This window comes from Cavia porcellus, unplaced genomic scaffold (genome assembly GCF_034190915.1).
Source record: "Cavia porcellus strain 051 isolate PalLab524CR breed Dunkin Hartley unplaced genomic scaffold, mCavPor4.1 scaffold_5, whole genome shotgun sequence".
Lineage (NCBI taxonomy): Eukaryota > Metazoa > Chordata > Mammalia > Rodentia > Caviidae > Cavia > Cavia porcellus.
Window position 1 is genome coordinate 95,850,906 of NW_026947488.1, and position 14,579 is coordinate 95,865,484.

The following is a 14,579-nucleotide window of genomic DNA, read 5'->3' on the forward strand; positions in this document are numbered from 1 at the left end:
AACATTAAACAGCAATAAAATACATGTTAAATACATCGTTATTTTCAAGAATGTAAGCTCTGGTCATTTTCATAAACGTTTCTGTTGTTTTCTGCTTTAAGTAATATTTTAATTGCCTTATACTTATCATAAAATTATTTGTATGAAAATCTGAAGGTAATGAATCATCTGTTATTTATAACTTGTCAATTCTCTTAAAGAGGTGATATTTTTTCTGTAGTCTTGATTACACAAGTAACTTTAACTTCTCCTTTATAAATATAAAATTTAGTTCTTAGTTACCAAAAACACTGGGCTCCAATAATTATAAAGTGAAACTATAAAAATGCATGCATGCTAGCTTTTATTTCCTTCAATGCTAGTGATAGAAAAGCTAAATCACACTGTATGTACCCTGTGGGACGCATAGCTAAGCTGAAAGACATTCCAAACAGTGTGTCAAGTGCTGCCATGACTAACAGTGCATCAGAAACACAGAGAAGAGGCAGCTACCTACAGGGACTTGCTAACTAAGTCTTAGACAAAAGTTCAGTGCACTGACTTCACACCAACGGGTTGTGTGTACACAAAGCACGTGTGGGTCTCAGCACTCTGCGGAGCTAGAACCCATGGTGAACTCAGGGAAGGGCTGCAGACAAGGTTGTGTTGTAACGGCAGAGCAAGGCCAACAATACGCTCCTGCTAAGCGGGAAGGAAGATGTGGGGAAATGTTTTCAACCTAGCACGAAGCTAGGTTGCCTGCAGAAGCCTAATGGCCCCAACAAGCCAACTCTGCATACTGCACTATGGGACAAACAGCATCCAAACTTAAAACTCCTTTAAATCTCCTAAACTGCAAAGAAGGGACCCAAGCTGCAATGAAATTCAGCTACACAGCAAGGAATGATGATGTCTGACCACAAAAATATCCGAAGCTGGGTGAACGAACCAAATTCCAAATAAGTGGCACACCTAGACCTTTTAAAGGAATCTTAGTGTCTGGACTACCACAGAGCCAGAGTCTATACTGCCCCATGTGGTGGCCCACTATGGCGGCCATGCAGTTTCAATTTCATTTAAAATGTAATTGATTTAAAGATATTAAGTGAAAAGTCTATTTCCTCAACTGCATGAAGCACATTTCAAGTCTGGCTAGTGACCACTGTGATGGGTAGAACCAATACGGATCATTTTCCACTGCTGCTAAAAGTTACGCTGGACATTGCCAATTTGGGAGTAGTGAAACTTCACACTGAAGTCTTACACATACATGATCTGATTTTTGCTTGACATTCAAGAGGAATTACACTCAACTGTCAGATCAATGCTTCAACTGCCTGTGTCCAAGCCAACAGGAAGTAGGGAAGAGCTTGTTTCCCAAATACCTCTTAGGAAATGATAAAACATACTGCATCAGCATCAGCACTTTCTGCTCCCGGGCGTAAAATCTTTCAACCATCACATCAGGACGAGTGGGACAACAATTAGTACAAAATGTTCTTTCCACCTCCCTCCCTGATGCCATGGTCCTGCAACTTTACTGCTTTCTTATGAAACAAACAGAAAATCACAGCCAGGTACACTTCCTTTACTTCACTCATCAACTCCAGCTTCACCAGCTACTGGTGTATCCAGGGAGTGTTGCCTTCCTTTAACCCAACCTGCTGCTATGTCAAAGGAATCACAACGAAGCTTGATATTCCAGAGAGGAGCAGCAGCCCTCCAGGTCCTGAGAATGCTAAGAACTTGTGGCTGCATTTTAACACTGTAAGCCAGAGCTTACAGGAAACAGAGAAATGATCTGATAGGTTTGCTCTACTGTGGATTCGCATTGCAGTTCTGACTTCCAAACTGGAAAGGTTTGGCTTCTGCACCTGACACAATGCTCCGGCTGCTCTCTGTAAGACAGCAGAGCAGCCACAGAAGGAACCGGTGGTCAGACGAGGGCTGTCCTCTGCTTCCAGGACAGCACTTGCTGCATCCTCAGAGCAGTCGGGAAGTTGAGTCCTCATACGGTGGGAGATGGAGGGCAAGACACAGAATGCGGTGCGCAGCTTCTCTGTCCGTGCTTCATCCACCCAGGGAGGGACCACATCGCCTGTCACAATGACTGTCAGCCTCAACACCTGAAGGCTGCAGCACAGGCATTCAAACCACAACAGAGGGTTTCAAAAAGAAAAGGCAAAAACATCAAAGAGACAACTTCTAAAAGCCCAGGGCAAAGGATCTGAGAGTTTGCCAAGAAAGATTAGATCAGGTCAGATCAGATCAGATCAGCAGGAGAAGTCTGAGTCACTATTCTTGAATTCTGCTCCTGGTTTGTAGTGCACCAACTGGGATAATTATAGTGCACTAACTGGGATAAACAATCCCAGTATTTCCCTGTGGATTTCTCTGCACTGTTTGAGAGACTGGTATCTAAAGGTGAATACAAAGTCCTGGGTGCAGTATTTTCCTCATCTCAAATACAACCTATTCCACAAAGAAATAGTGCACTTCCGGTTACCTCTGAATACCTTCATCCTACTCTCTGGATGAGTCACAAATATAAAGGTATGACAGGTCATGGTTTCTCGCTCTACACTGCAAGTCCCATCCAGCTTTGAGCTGTTGAGAAAATATGACATCACATTTCAGACACACAGACCTTACTACAGGTTTGAGCTTTGCACCTGGTCCACAACTTCCTTTCAGCAGCCAGACCCACACACTACCTGCCCTCAGTATGTAAATGACACCTGGAATTAATAAAAAAGGTACATCCGGTAAACAAACCTAACTGCAGTATCAGGAAAAACAAGAGGATGGGTGCTTTCACAGGATCAACAATAAAAGCAATTTACACGTTTGTCATTTCATATATCCAATAAAATAGGTATAAAACAATCAAGCATGAAAATCAAGAAGATGACTAAGTACTGTAAAAGCCAGAACATCCAATCTAGTTGCGTCTGTTGTACAAACAACCCAGGACTCCAGTTAAAATCTGGAACACAACCCAGGAATGACTACCAATCTTTAGAAAATCATTCGCATCCAGATCAAAGGAAAATCAAACTTTTAAAAAGGACAAAATAATTTTTTCATTCATCACAGAAGTACAACCAAAAGTACCTTGCACTTGGTGGTTTTAAAACATCAGCAATTAATCCACACTCTGACCTTCAAAAGGAAAAGCCTGTTTCAGTTCCTTGGTAAGGGGGATTCACTTCTAATGAAGCCTCTGGAGTGATTTCCAAGACAGGTCCTCAAACAGGCTCCTATCCTCGCTGTGCCAATCAGTTCTCCCTGACAGGCTTATGGCTGGGATTAGAGAGAAACCATGAAAAGCCATGCATTTGTACCAAAGTACTAGAGGCTTCACCTGTGGTGCCAACTAAATAGTGTGTTTCAAGATGTCTTTTTTCTTCAGGATTTAAAAATGAAATTGTCTGATGTAAAGTCACAAGCTGCTAAAATCAACCCAAATCACAATGAACAAAATAGACTTTTAGAAAAAAGCGTTATTTTCTATTAGACAGGATCAAAGGAAATCATCGTTTTTGTTAGGTTCAGAGAGGTTAAAGAATCGATAATTTTTATGGTTCAGTCTAACAGTTATAATAAAACATGAATGAGCATAGAAATACATGGGTGAGCACAGAAATACACAGAAGCATTTTTTTCTAACTATTAAAAATTACCTGGCTGCAGTGGTGTTCACCTGTAATCCCACCATTTGAGAGACAGAGGCAGGAGAGCACTGCCTCGAGTCTGAGGCCAACGTGGGCCACACGGTGAGTTCAAGGCCAGCCTGGACAATGCAGCAAGACCCTGTTTAAAAAAAATAAATAGGGCTGGGGATTTAGCTCAGCGGCATAAGCACCTGCCTTGCAAGCAGGCAGTCGTGAGTTTGATCTCCGGTACCGATAAAAAGGAAAAAGACAAAAAATAAATCAATCAATAAATAAAAATAAATAAATAAATAAATAAATAAATCTAATGGTATGGTAAGAAAAATTGAGGCCCAGACTGCTCTCTAATGGTGTGATGGCTTTCATACATCGTGCGTGTGTGTGCATGTGTGTGCATGTATGCCTGTGTGTGTGTGTGTGTGTGTGTGTGTGTGTGGCATGCATGCTAGGCAAGAGCTCTATCACTGAGTTACAACCTCTCACAGCCAACTTTTAACACTCATTTTAATATATGAGCTATTAACTGCATCTGTTCACAAGATTAAACATACTTGTATGGAATACCATATTTTCTATAAGAAGGAACACCAGGAGGCCTTAAGAATGGGGGAAGTGTTGTCATGGAGAATAAAGGTTCCCCAAAAGCAGGAAGTATGAGTCAGGGATTAATTTGTAGAATAGCAAACAACATTAAAGTGAATAATAAATCATTTTCTTTACATTTTTAGACTCAAAAATAGGTCTTATACCTACAATTGCAACATTTGGGAGGCTGAGGCAGGAGAGTCACCATGAGTTTGAGGTCAGTCTGGGCCACACAGTGAGTTCAAGGTCAGTCTAGAATATAGAGCAACAGATCGTGTCTCAAAAAAGAAAACAAATAAACAAAACCGGGTTTTCCATGTCTTTCACTATGCACTAAACCAAAATCAAAATGGATAAAAGATCAAAAATAAAAACAAAGACATCTAAACTGCTGGAAGATGGAACAGGTATCACTGAGGAAAACACAGCTGTAGACAAAGACTTTCTGAACAAAACCCCAATCATAGTAGAAATATTATGAAGAACCAACAGCAGGGATCTATCAAATTAAAAAGCTTCTGCGCGGCAAAAGATTACCAACGGTGAAGAAACAACTCACACAGTGGGAAAAACTTTTACCAGCTACTCCTCAGACAAAGGACTAACACCCAGAATATATAAAGAACTCAAAAAAATCAGACCCTCCCCCAAACTTAAAAGCCAAATCCAAAAATGGGCATCTGAAATGAAGAGACACTTCTCAGATGAACAGTACAAATGGCAAATAAATACATGAAAAATGTTCAACATCACTGGTCACTCGAGAGATACAAATTAAAACAAAGCTGAGATTCCATCTCACTTCGGAAAGAATAGCTATTATCAAGAATCAAGCAATAACAAATGCTGGTGAGAAATTGCTGGGGAGAAATGAGCCCTTCCGCACCGCTGAAAGGAGTGTGGACTGGCGCAACCACAGTGGAAAACAGTGAGGACTTCCTCAAAGCACTGAAACTAGAAGTCCCGCTGAGGCAGGGGTTCCCCTCTAGGAAAAACTCCCCAAGAGGGTTGAAAGTATCACAGCACAGTGATGAACACATACTTGGGTTTACAGCACCACATCTATACAACCAAACCCTGGAAACGGCCCTCATGCCCACCAAAAGACCACTGGCTGAGGAAAATGTGGTACTGCACCCCTCTGCCATACAGAAAGACAAACGAGTCATCTGCAGGAAAACGGATGTGCCTGGAAACCACGCTCCTAAGTGTAATAAACCGGCACGCATGTTTAAATATTGCACTGTTGTTCTCAGAAACTTAGAAACTCAAGGGTAAATAAGGAACATCATGGAGGACAGCTATGGGAAGCAGGAAGATGTTCAAGTGGGAAGGGGGACAGGGAAGGAAAGAAGGGAACAGAAGGAAACAATGGAAGAAAAGCTTTCATAAGTGGGGAGGTCAAGAAAGGTGGAAGGGAGGGGAAGGGATGGGAAAAAACAATTCAGCTATATTATGTAAGGTACGGATTCCCTCTGATAAAAATGATCATTACGTATGACAAATATGCACTAATAAAAAATAAAGTTGAAGGGGCTGGAGATTTAGCTCAGCGGCATAAGCGCCTGCCTTACAAGCAGGCAGTCGTGAGTTCGATCCCCGGTACCGATAAAAATGAAAAAGACAAAATAAATAAATAAATAAATAAATAAAATAAAAAATAAAGTTGAAAAACTGGATCTTATAGAAAATAGAATGTTTGGGAAATCAGCACCTGAAGATGAAAACACAAGTTCTCATTCACTTCGTGAACAGCCACCGAGAGCCAGCTCACACAGCTGTGAAAGGTAAACAGAGGAGACGGGTTCCTCAGAGCCATCCACAGGGAGGACAGCGGTGGCGAAGCGGAACAAAATAATGTTATTCGTATGTCCTCCTCTTTCTCCTCATCATGGTAAATGGGAAACGAGTCTAACTTCCTCAAATCCGTGCTGCTAGAGATTTCTCACTGTCGTGTATCTCATGGCCGGCACGGTACTTTTATTCACGACACAAGTTCTCAGTGCTGACTCTCACCAGAGCCCTAGCAGGCAGGGCCACCACCACACACACTCCTGAGCCGCGGATAACACAGTCAGAATGAAACTCACACGGGAGCTGAACTGTCCTCATGACTGTGTGCAGAGCAGCACCCGCCCTCGGGACTGCTCCACTGCAAGAGCGGTCTGAGCCTTCTCCAGAGTGGGCTGGAGGGAGAGCAGACGTGAGCTCGGGTCCCCTGCCATCACCAGCAGCTCAGCAGCTTCACACACACCGGGGCTGTGTGCTCCTACTGTTTGTAAGACAGCAGCTGCAGCTGCAGCTGCAGAAAGGGACCCAGAGGGACAGGAGTCAGGGAGCAGCCTGATATGGCGAGCTCATGGCAGAGAGAACTGCAGGCTGCCTGGTCCCCACAGGGGAGCCCTTAAAGGTGTCGCTGCACCACCACTCAAGTCTAGGCCTGCAGTGTCACCACTCGGGGCAACTTTACAGGCATGGCCTCGCGTTGGTGACTCTGTGGTACCTACCTGGACGACCAAGGCAGAGGCCCGAACTACAGTGAGTTACACTCTCAGCACCATGTTAGAAAATCCAATTTGCTTGTCCATCGATAGACGTCCACTTAGGCTGTCCAGGGAGTGACAGTCCACAGACTGAGACGTCCTCTGTCAGGGTAAAGACCTGAAGAGATCACCCACACAAAAGAACCAAAGCTACACACGCGCTGTGAACTTGAGTGAGCCAACCTGGAGGCAGAAACACACACGAATGGAGTGGGTATGGTAACTGCAGGATGGACATGGAAGTTTAAGGACAGAACACAGAGGCAAAGGCTCAACAGATGACTACTGTAGGCATGAACGCTCCACACGGGACGAAGGTCAGCCATGACCTGGCATGCAACACAGTCTGTGGGACACAGCTATGCTCATTGGTGTCCTCTGAGGCTAAGCAGGTCCAGCGAGCCCAGGGGCCTGAAGCCTGCTGTGTGGTCTGCATGGCAAGGGCAAGTGAGATGCCTGATACCAAAACAAAGTGTATCCTAGAACTGGCCAGCATGTTGTTCCCACAGGTCAAAGGGAAATGGTCACTCCCCCTCGTGGAGCATGAGACGTGGACAGCTGGGCCTGTCCCGGGGCCTGGCCCCACCTAGTGTGCAAACAGCTCTTCCTTCCTTGCTAGGACCCCTGGACATGCTGACCCGCCTCCCTCGGAGGAATAGGTAGCCGCTGAGGGGTACCATGATCTTACGCTAGGAGGAAATCCTCTGAAACGACAGGTCACACTAACAGCTCAGGGGGACCCTGCCAGCCCACAACGCCCGTAAAGGCGCCCCATATCCCCCGCCCCTTAGCTGCCTGCCTTCTCAAGCTGCAGCCCCTCCCTGTGTTCACTCCTGTCTCCATGAACATGAACGTTCTGTCATAAATCCGTGCTGTTGCTTCCTTTTTAACTTGTGTTACCAAAGAACAAGTTTCCACAGGCACCCCGACCTGCACCTGGGGGCTGTGATTCCCCACGCCACCCCGGGGTAGGGCAAGGTACACAAGGCAGCACTCTGCAGACAAGAGCACACGGAGGGCCGTGCGGGCACCAGGCACAGCGTGCTGTGAGCACCCTGCCGCGGAGGCCACATGGGCACACAGACATCACGGGCCAACAGCCTCGATAGAAAACAGGCGCTTCCTCTCTCCAACACCTTCTCCGGAAGATATCTGTCTTTGCACCTCAGGTTTACATTTGTAAGGCGGAGGTATTTACACAGTTAAGAAACTTACAGAAAACTAATGTAATACATATAAAACATTTTCACTGTGGTACCAATAAACACATGGCTGCATATCTCAAAGAAGTGGAAAACCTCAAGGGATCTGTGATTGAAACATAAAGATCTACAACATTTTTCACAGCACACCATGAGTGAAGTACTAAGCCCATGCTTTTATTTAGGACAGGACAAAAGGAAAGGGGTGAGCAGGGAGAGAAGGAAAAATTAGAGCATCCCTCAGACGCAGATTCAAAATGAATCTTCTAGTTCTGTGTATAGAGTATTAGATTGCCCAATGTTATCTCTGACAGCGAACAATGTAATATGTAACTGAGAATGCTAAATTAATAATTATAAAGGTTTCATATGCAGAAATTCTTATATACTATTTTGATACATTCTCCTACTCATTAGGCTGCAGAAGTATTTAAAAATAATCCTTAATCTCAAAGAGTTTCATTATTTAAGAAACAACCTTCTTTTAAGGCAGCAGATGATAACTGAAAATAGGATGGAAATAATACATGAACATGGAGGATAGTCTTCAGATATTTAAAAAGCTATAGTGTATAAGTATGTTTATATAATCTGTATCTAGCTATCCAGAGCCACAAAGGAATAGGAGGATATGACTCCTTTGCTTCATTAAGGCTTTACTACTCACAGACACAAACTAAAGGCAAAACAAGAACAAGAATACTGAGTGTAAGGCAGATACAAATGTTAGCTAGGCACTTTAAATAAATTAACTCATGCTAATCTTCCAAAGAACTCTGCTAAAGAAGCTAAAACTCAGCTAAAATTCTAGTCACACAGTTAATTACTCATTTGTTCAACCAATGACCAGCTGAGTAGATTTAAACCTGCTTCTCATGTGTACACTGCTGACAATATTTTAAAAAACAAGAAAAATAAGGTACACCTGCTTTAACATATATCCTCACATAAATAAAACCGAGCTTTCTGTACTGTAGTTTTTCACACAGTAAGCAAGAATGTGGTCCATACATGCAAATTCTAAACATCACAGAGTTCCTGGCTGTTCTCTGGTTTCAAAGGCTCCGCTGCAAATCTAGCTATCGTCTGTATCTCCCCAGGCCTCTTGAGCTGCAGGATTACACGATCGTCTCCACTGGATGACATCACAAACACCAAGGTGCTTAAAACACACAATGTCCTCTCTCATTCCCTCCATTCTCCAAGAATATTCCATTCACTCGTCCACACCGGCCCAACATCTGGCCCCTGCCCTTGCTGTCTTCCTCCTTTACGCTGTGTGTGTAGACCTTACTGGATCTAGAGACTTCAAGCCGATCCTTTCTCTGCAATCTCTTGAGATCAAGCTGCCATAACCACCTTTCCCTTGGACTACTTTAACACCTCTTGATGGTTTTTTCACTTTCTCTCCCTTCCCAGTCTTCTCTTTTGCAGCCAAAGCACTTTTCTCCCTCTAGTTAACAGAAACCATAATATATATTATGGCTTGTGTCCAGATGTGCCCCCAAAGCCTCATGTGGTCATCGGTGGGCTTTTTCAGAAGTGGCTGGATCTAGAGTGTGTGGTGCTGGAGTGGATTCATGATGCAGTGCTAGGATCAAGGGCACTAGTGTTGCAGGCTGCTGAGTTAGGTAGAAATATTATAGGCAGTGGGACAGGGCTAGGTCCTCAAAGGAGCCAGTGCAGAAGCACAGATACTATGCAACTGTGGGTGAGACAGACACCACCTGCTGTAGGCCAGGCCTCAAGACAAAGGATCAAGCAAATGCACCCACATCCTAAGGACTGGTATTCTAAATAGTTCCCTGTCACTCTAAGGAAGTCAGGAGTCACCATTCCAACCCTCTAAGGAACTCTCTAAGGAAAGAATCACAGCTCTAAGGATGCCCACTTCCTATGTGACTCGCTTCCCCATTTGTCCCTAATGTAATCAATTTTACCTGAACTACTAATCTTATTGGCTAACCATAGTTCTGTCCCACTTTAAGTCCATCTGTCTTGTGAGTTCCCAGTTTTCCCCACCTTGAACCTCTCTCATCCCATGATTTTACTCTATAAAAATCCCTGGAAAAGACAGAGTCCTTGGCAATCAGCTTGGGACCCCTTCAGTCTCTCTCAGACAGAAGCTTTCTTTCTCTCAATACATATATCCTGCTCTTAACCTCTGATGTTCCTAAAATTCATTCTTTGATTTTAGAGCATATTAACTCATACAGACACAGTAGGTTAGGAGTTTCATTCCCCTGTATCACTAGGATTAAGGGTTTGTGTGACACTTCCCTTAGGTAGCCAGGATAAGATAAGACGGGCAGGAAGAATCTTTTAAGGTTCCTTGTGGTTTTGCTTTCTCTACCTGTCACAAATTGTCCCTCTTCTGTAGTGGCCCTCTGCATATGCCACCCTGCCTTAGAATCAGTCAATTATGAACAGAAACCTCTACATACCATAAGTTAAATAAACTATTCCTCCCTTAAGTTGTGGGCATTGATATTTTGTCTCAGCAGTGAGTAAAGTAACTAAGACAATATTTTACTTCAAAACCGTTCAATAGTTCTCACCGTATTGGATAAATTCCATACTTCTTAACATGATTCCTTAAGCTCAAAATAATGTGATCCTTTTCTGCCTCTCAAGGTTCAGTCCACTCTCCCTGGACACTTCTAGGCATCCTTTCAACTCCCCGTGCACCAACTGTTCACGCTGCAGGACTTTCCGTCTTCCGGGAGGTCCCTGGCACAGATGGCTCCTGCAGTTCTCGGCTGACAGCGCCTCTCTGACCAGGCTTGCCGGACAAGCAGAAGCGTCTCACCTGCCCCTCGTCTTCTCCCGTTCATGGACAGTGCTCATCAGTAATGGTAGAGAGCTATGAGCATCCAGCTGCCCACAGTCATGGGCTCCACACAGACGGAGTATGCCTGCTTTGTCACTGACACACACTCAGCACCTAGGAAAATGCCTGGCACATATTAAGGATGCAAAACAAGGCAGGTACATCAGGTTATTACAAAGACTTTAACTTTCTTACAATTTCAATTATACTTAAGTTAGAAGTTTAAAAGATCATGACTGAAAAAAAAGACTATAAATTTTTCTCAACGTCTAAAACAATTGGCAGGAAAGTCATTTTGTAAAGACACAGTTTTGTGCATACAGAACTTAAAGGGTGGCATCTTTATTTCTAGAATCTAAGTGAAAGACTTGCAATAAAATGATGAACATCTGGGTTGGGGTCCAGCTCAGCAGTGTAAGTGCCTGCCTGGCAAGCATGAGGTTGTGAGTTCAACCCCCAGTACCAAAACAAAACAAAATTATGAACATCTGGATAATAACCAGCTCAATTAGATAATTATACGTATATGTAATCTGGCTACTTTGTTGCAATAAAAAATATTTTAATAAAAGGATAACATACTTAAAAAAATTTTTAAGGTATGTTCACTTAGACAAATGTATTTAACAAAGGCGAAAAATAACCAATTTTAGCCAGATCCCAAAGGAGAAATACAAATTACTCTTCCTCTCTGTGTTTACTATAGTGTATCCACAGTTTTCTTTGATACCACTCCTTTCAAAGATTGAGTCTAGCTCTGTGCCTTACCCAGTGGCTACACAGTTAATGACCTGCTTCTAAGGAACAGAACGTGACAGAAGGGCCTGCATGACCAGGCGCTGGAAGGCCTCGTGGCCTGCATGCTCTCCTGCAGCATCCATTCTGAAGGAAGCCAACTTCTACGCCCAGAAGACATTCACGGTCCTGCAGAGGGCCCATGCGAGAGGGAAGCAGGCTTCCCGTGCCAGCTAAATGAAAAACCTCAATGGGCATGTATATGTCATGTATGTGCTACATCAACACTTTTTTTTTCTTTCTTTCTTCCTTTTTTTTTTGTACTGGGAATGGAACTCATGACCTTGCACCCATCAGGTGGGCATTTGTGCCACTGAACTAAATCCCAGCTCATTTAGGTTAACCATTTAGGTCTTTTTTTTTCAATCATGATCTTTTAAACTTCTAACGTATAATTGAAACTGTACAAAAGTTAAAGTCTTTGTAATAACCAACACATTTTAAAAATGAAAATAAAGTTTAAACCAAAACTGTCCAAAAATGATGTCTACAGTTCAGCATTATAAAGGCATCCATAGTTCTGCACCATTCCAACTCACACCTAACTGAAAACCTTAATAGTTTTATAACAGTACTAATAAGCCCAAGACTATGTATTCTTTTTTTTTTAATTTTTATTTTGAAGTTAGTAAAATACAACAGAACAAGACAGAATAAAGCCATCTGAGACAGTGTCGTGAAACTGGTACAGAACTTCACAGCAGATTACGGGGATAACACCAATAGGTATCACAGTGTATCTCGTTATTTTCACAACAGTTGTTCTTTCAATCATGTATAACAAAATAAAATGAAATAGAGAACATTATAGAACTTATCAAGGGGCTGGGGATTTAGCTCAGCGGCATAAGCACCTGCCTTGCAAGCAGGCAGTCGTGAGTTCGATCCCTGGTACCGATAAAAAGGAAAAAGACAAAAAAAAAAAAAAAAAAGAACTTATCAAAACAATATTAAATAGAGCAATACCATTAATCAAAATAAAGCAAAACAGTAATAAAAATATTTGCCTTCCAAGAGATGGTAGAAGGAAATCCCTCTTATTTGCTATGGTCAGCCTCCCAAGAGATGCTCAGATCTCTGGTTCCCATTTGCTAATGGGGGCAGGAGAAGGGGGAAAGGAGAAGTGGGATGTTTGTCTCTCAGCCCATGCACCAGTAAGCTCACTACTGCTTAGCAGAGAGGCAGGCTGGTTGCTTGGTTTTACAGAATCCTAAGTTCCAACATGGCATGAATCTAAGGAGCCGCTGGTGGTTCTCCCCCTGGAGGGGCTGCAGCCTGCCACATCACAGCCACTTACCAGAGAGGGGAGCTGGTTGCTTAAGTCTATGTATTCTAAACTGCTTTTCTTTTTCTCTTAAAGATAAAGGATCAGAAGAATATTGTATCATCTTTACTTGAATAAGTGGGTCAAATATGCCAGATAAGAACAACTCACCACTCTTATCCAAAACTAGAAGCAAACGAACTCTGGAAAAGTAAAAATAATAAATAAATAAAACTATGTTTCAAGATAAAGAAAATGACATCTAATATTCTAATTTTCTAATCTTTGTCATAGTCTGGAGAAACAAAAAATTAATTAACTACTTATCACACAAACAGAGCCTAAACTTATTCACATCAGGCTGAAGAGTCTCCGCTGCTAGTATCTTACTAAAACGTCCCTTACAAATCACCAATCATTATTTTCATGAAGTTCTTGTATAGTCCAAGTTACATCTGGAAGTAAAATAAAAGTGACATTTCATCTCAAATTAAATGATCGTTTACTAGTCATGTAAGCAATTATCTTTTTCATTCTTGTATTCTTTCTATAATCAAGTCTGAAGTAATCACTCGACTTCATATTTCTCTCCCTAATTCTGTAATTTGCAAAGAAAGTATAAAATTAATTGAATAACCAGAACCCAGCTAGACGGAACATTCACTTTCCTTGTATCCCTGTAATTCGATTTACTCAGAAGGTTAAGACAGGAAGATTCCAAGTTCCAAGCCAACATCAGGAGACCATGCCTCAAAATTTAAAAACAATTTTTTTAATTAAGTGAGAAAAGCCAGACAAAAATACTTATGATCACACTTACATGAAATATCTACCACAGACAAATTTATAGAGACAAAGTACAGAGGAGGGGTTACCAAGATCCTGAAGAAATGGGAATAGGATATGATTGATTAATGGGTAGTTTCTGTTTGGAATGAAGCAGTTCTATAAATGGGGTGAAGGTTACAAAACAAACACCACTGTATATCTAAACAGGGTTAAAATTGCAATTTTTAAGGCAATCTATATTTTGCCACAAATTTAAAATGCAGAACATTTAATATTTAAGGTTACTCCCAAAACACAGAATTTAATTAGATCTAAAGCGTATCAGAACAAAAGTTTCAAACCTGAGGAAGTATAACTGTCAAAGTATATCTCTAACATTAGAAAGTTTCTCATTCCCCACCACATTAAAAGAGAAGCTTAGAAATGAACCTAGAGGGGTTTTGTTTGTATAGCATAAATCTGACATTCAAAGCCAAGAGAAACTCACAATCACCCCACAGAAATAAAAGCAAGTCTGCTACAGGCTTGAGGACTTTAGTTGTCTATTTTTAACTTATTTCTGTTTCCACATCTAGAAATCTCTATATGCCAGTTTAAAAATGAGACTCCCAAGAGAAAAATACATTCTCTGAGATTTTTAACAAACTGTGAGATAAAAGGAAAAACACCGCCACACGCCTACAGACCCTCCAGGTAGCAGAAGCTTTAAGTGTACAAACCCCAGTTAACAAGAGGTAGGGGGAAAGGTCTTAATCATATAAAAAACACCCCCACAACGTGTGTCATACTTCTGGCAAGTGGTGCAAAACCAATTACTTATCATGCTGTTTTCCACTCAGGAATGCCACTACTCTCACAAATGAATGCCTGTTTCATAATAAACTAATCCTGAAATTACAGCTCATGCTCCTAATCCAC

At 42.1% G+C, this 14,579-nt stretch overlaps 1 protein-coding gene across 12 annotated transcripts in view; it reads right to left on the reverse strand.

Annotated features, from left to right (window-relative positions):
• Window positions 1-14,579, reverse strand: part of Wdfy3 (WD repeat and FYVE domain containing 3) — a 277,794-nt gene that overhangs the window by 206,868 nt on the left and 56,347 nt on the right. For 2 of the 12 annotated variants that reach the window (XM_063249363.1, XM_063249361.1), the window contains exon 3: window positions 3,663-3,792. The exons of the other annotated variants lie outside the window; for them this stretch is intronic. The gene's annotated coding sequence lies outside the window, so the exon portion shown is untranslated. The remainder of the gene's footprint in view (window positions 1-3,662; window positions 3,793-14,579) is intronic. 12 annotated transcript variants of the gene reach the window in all.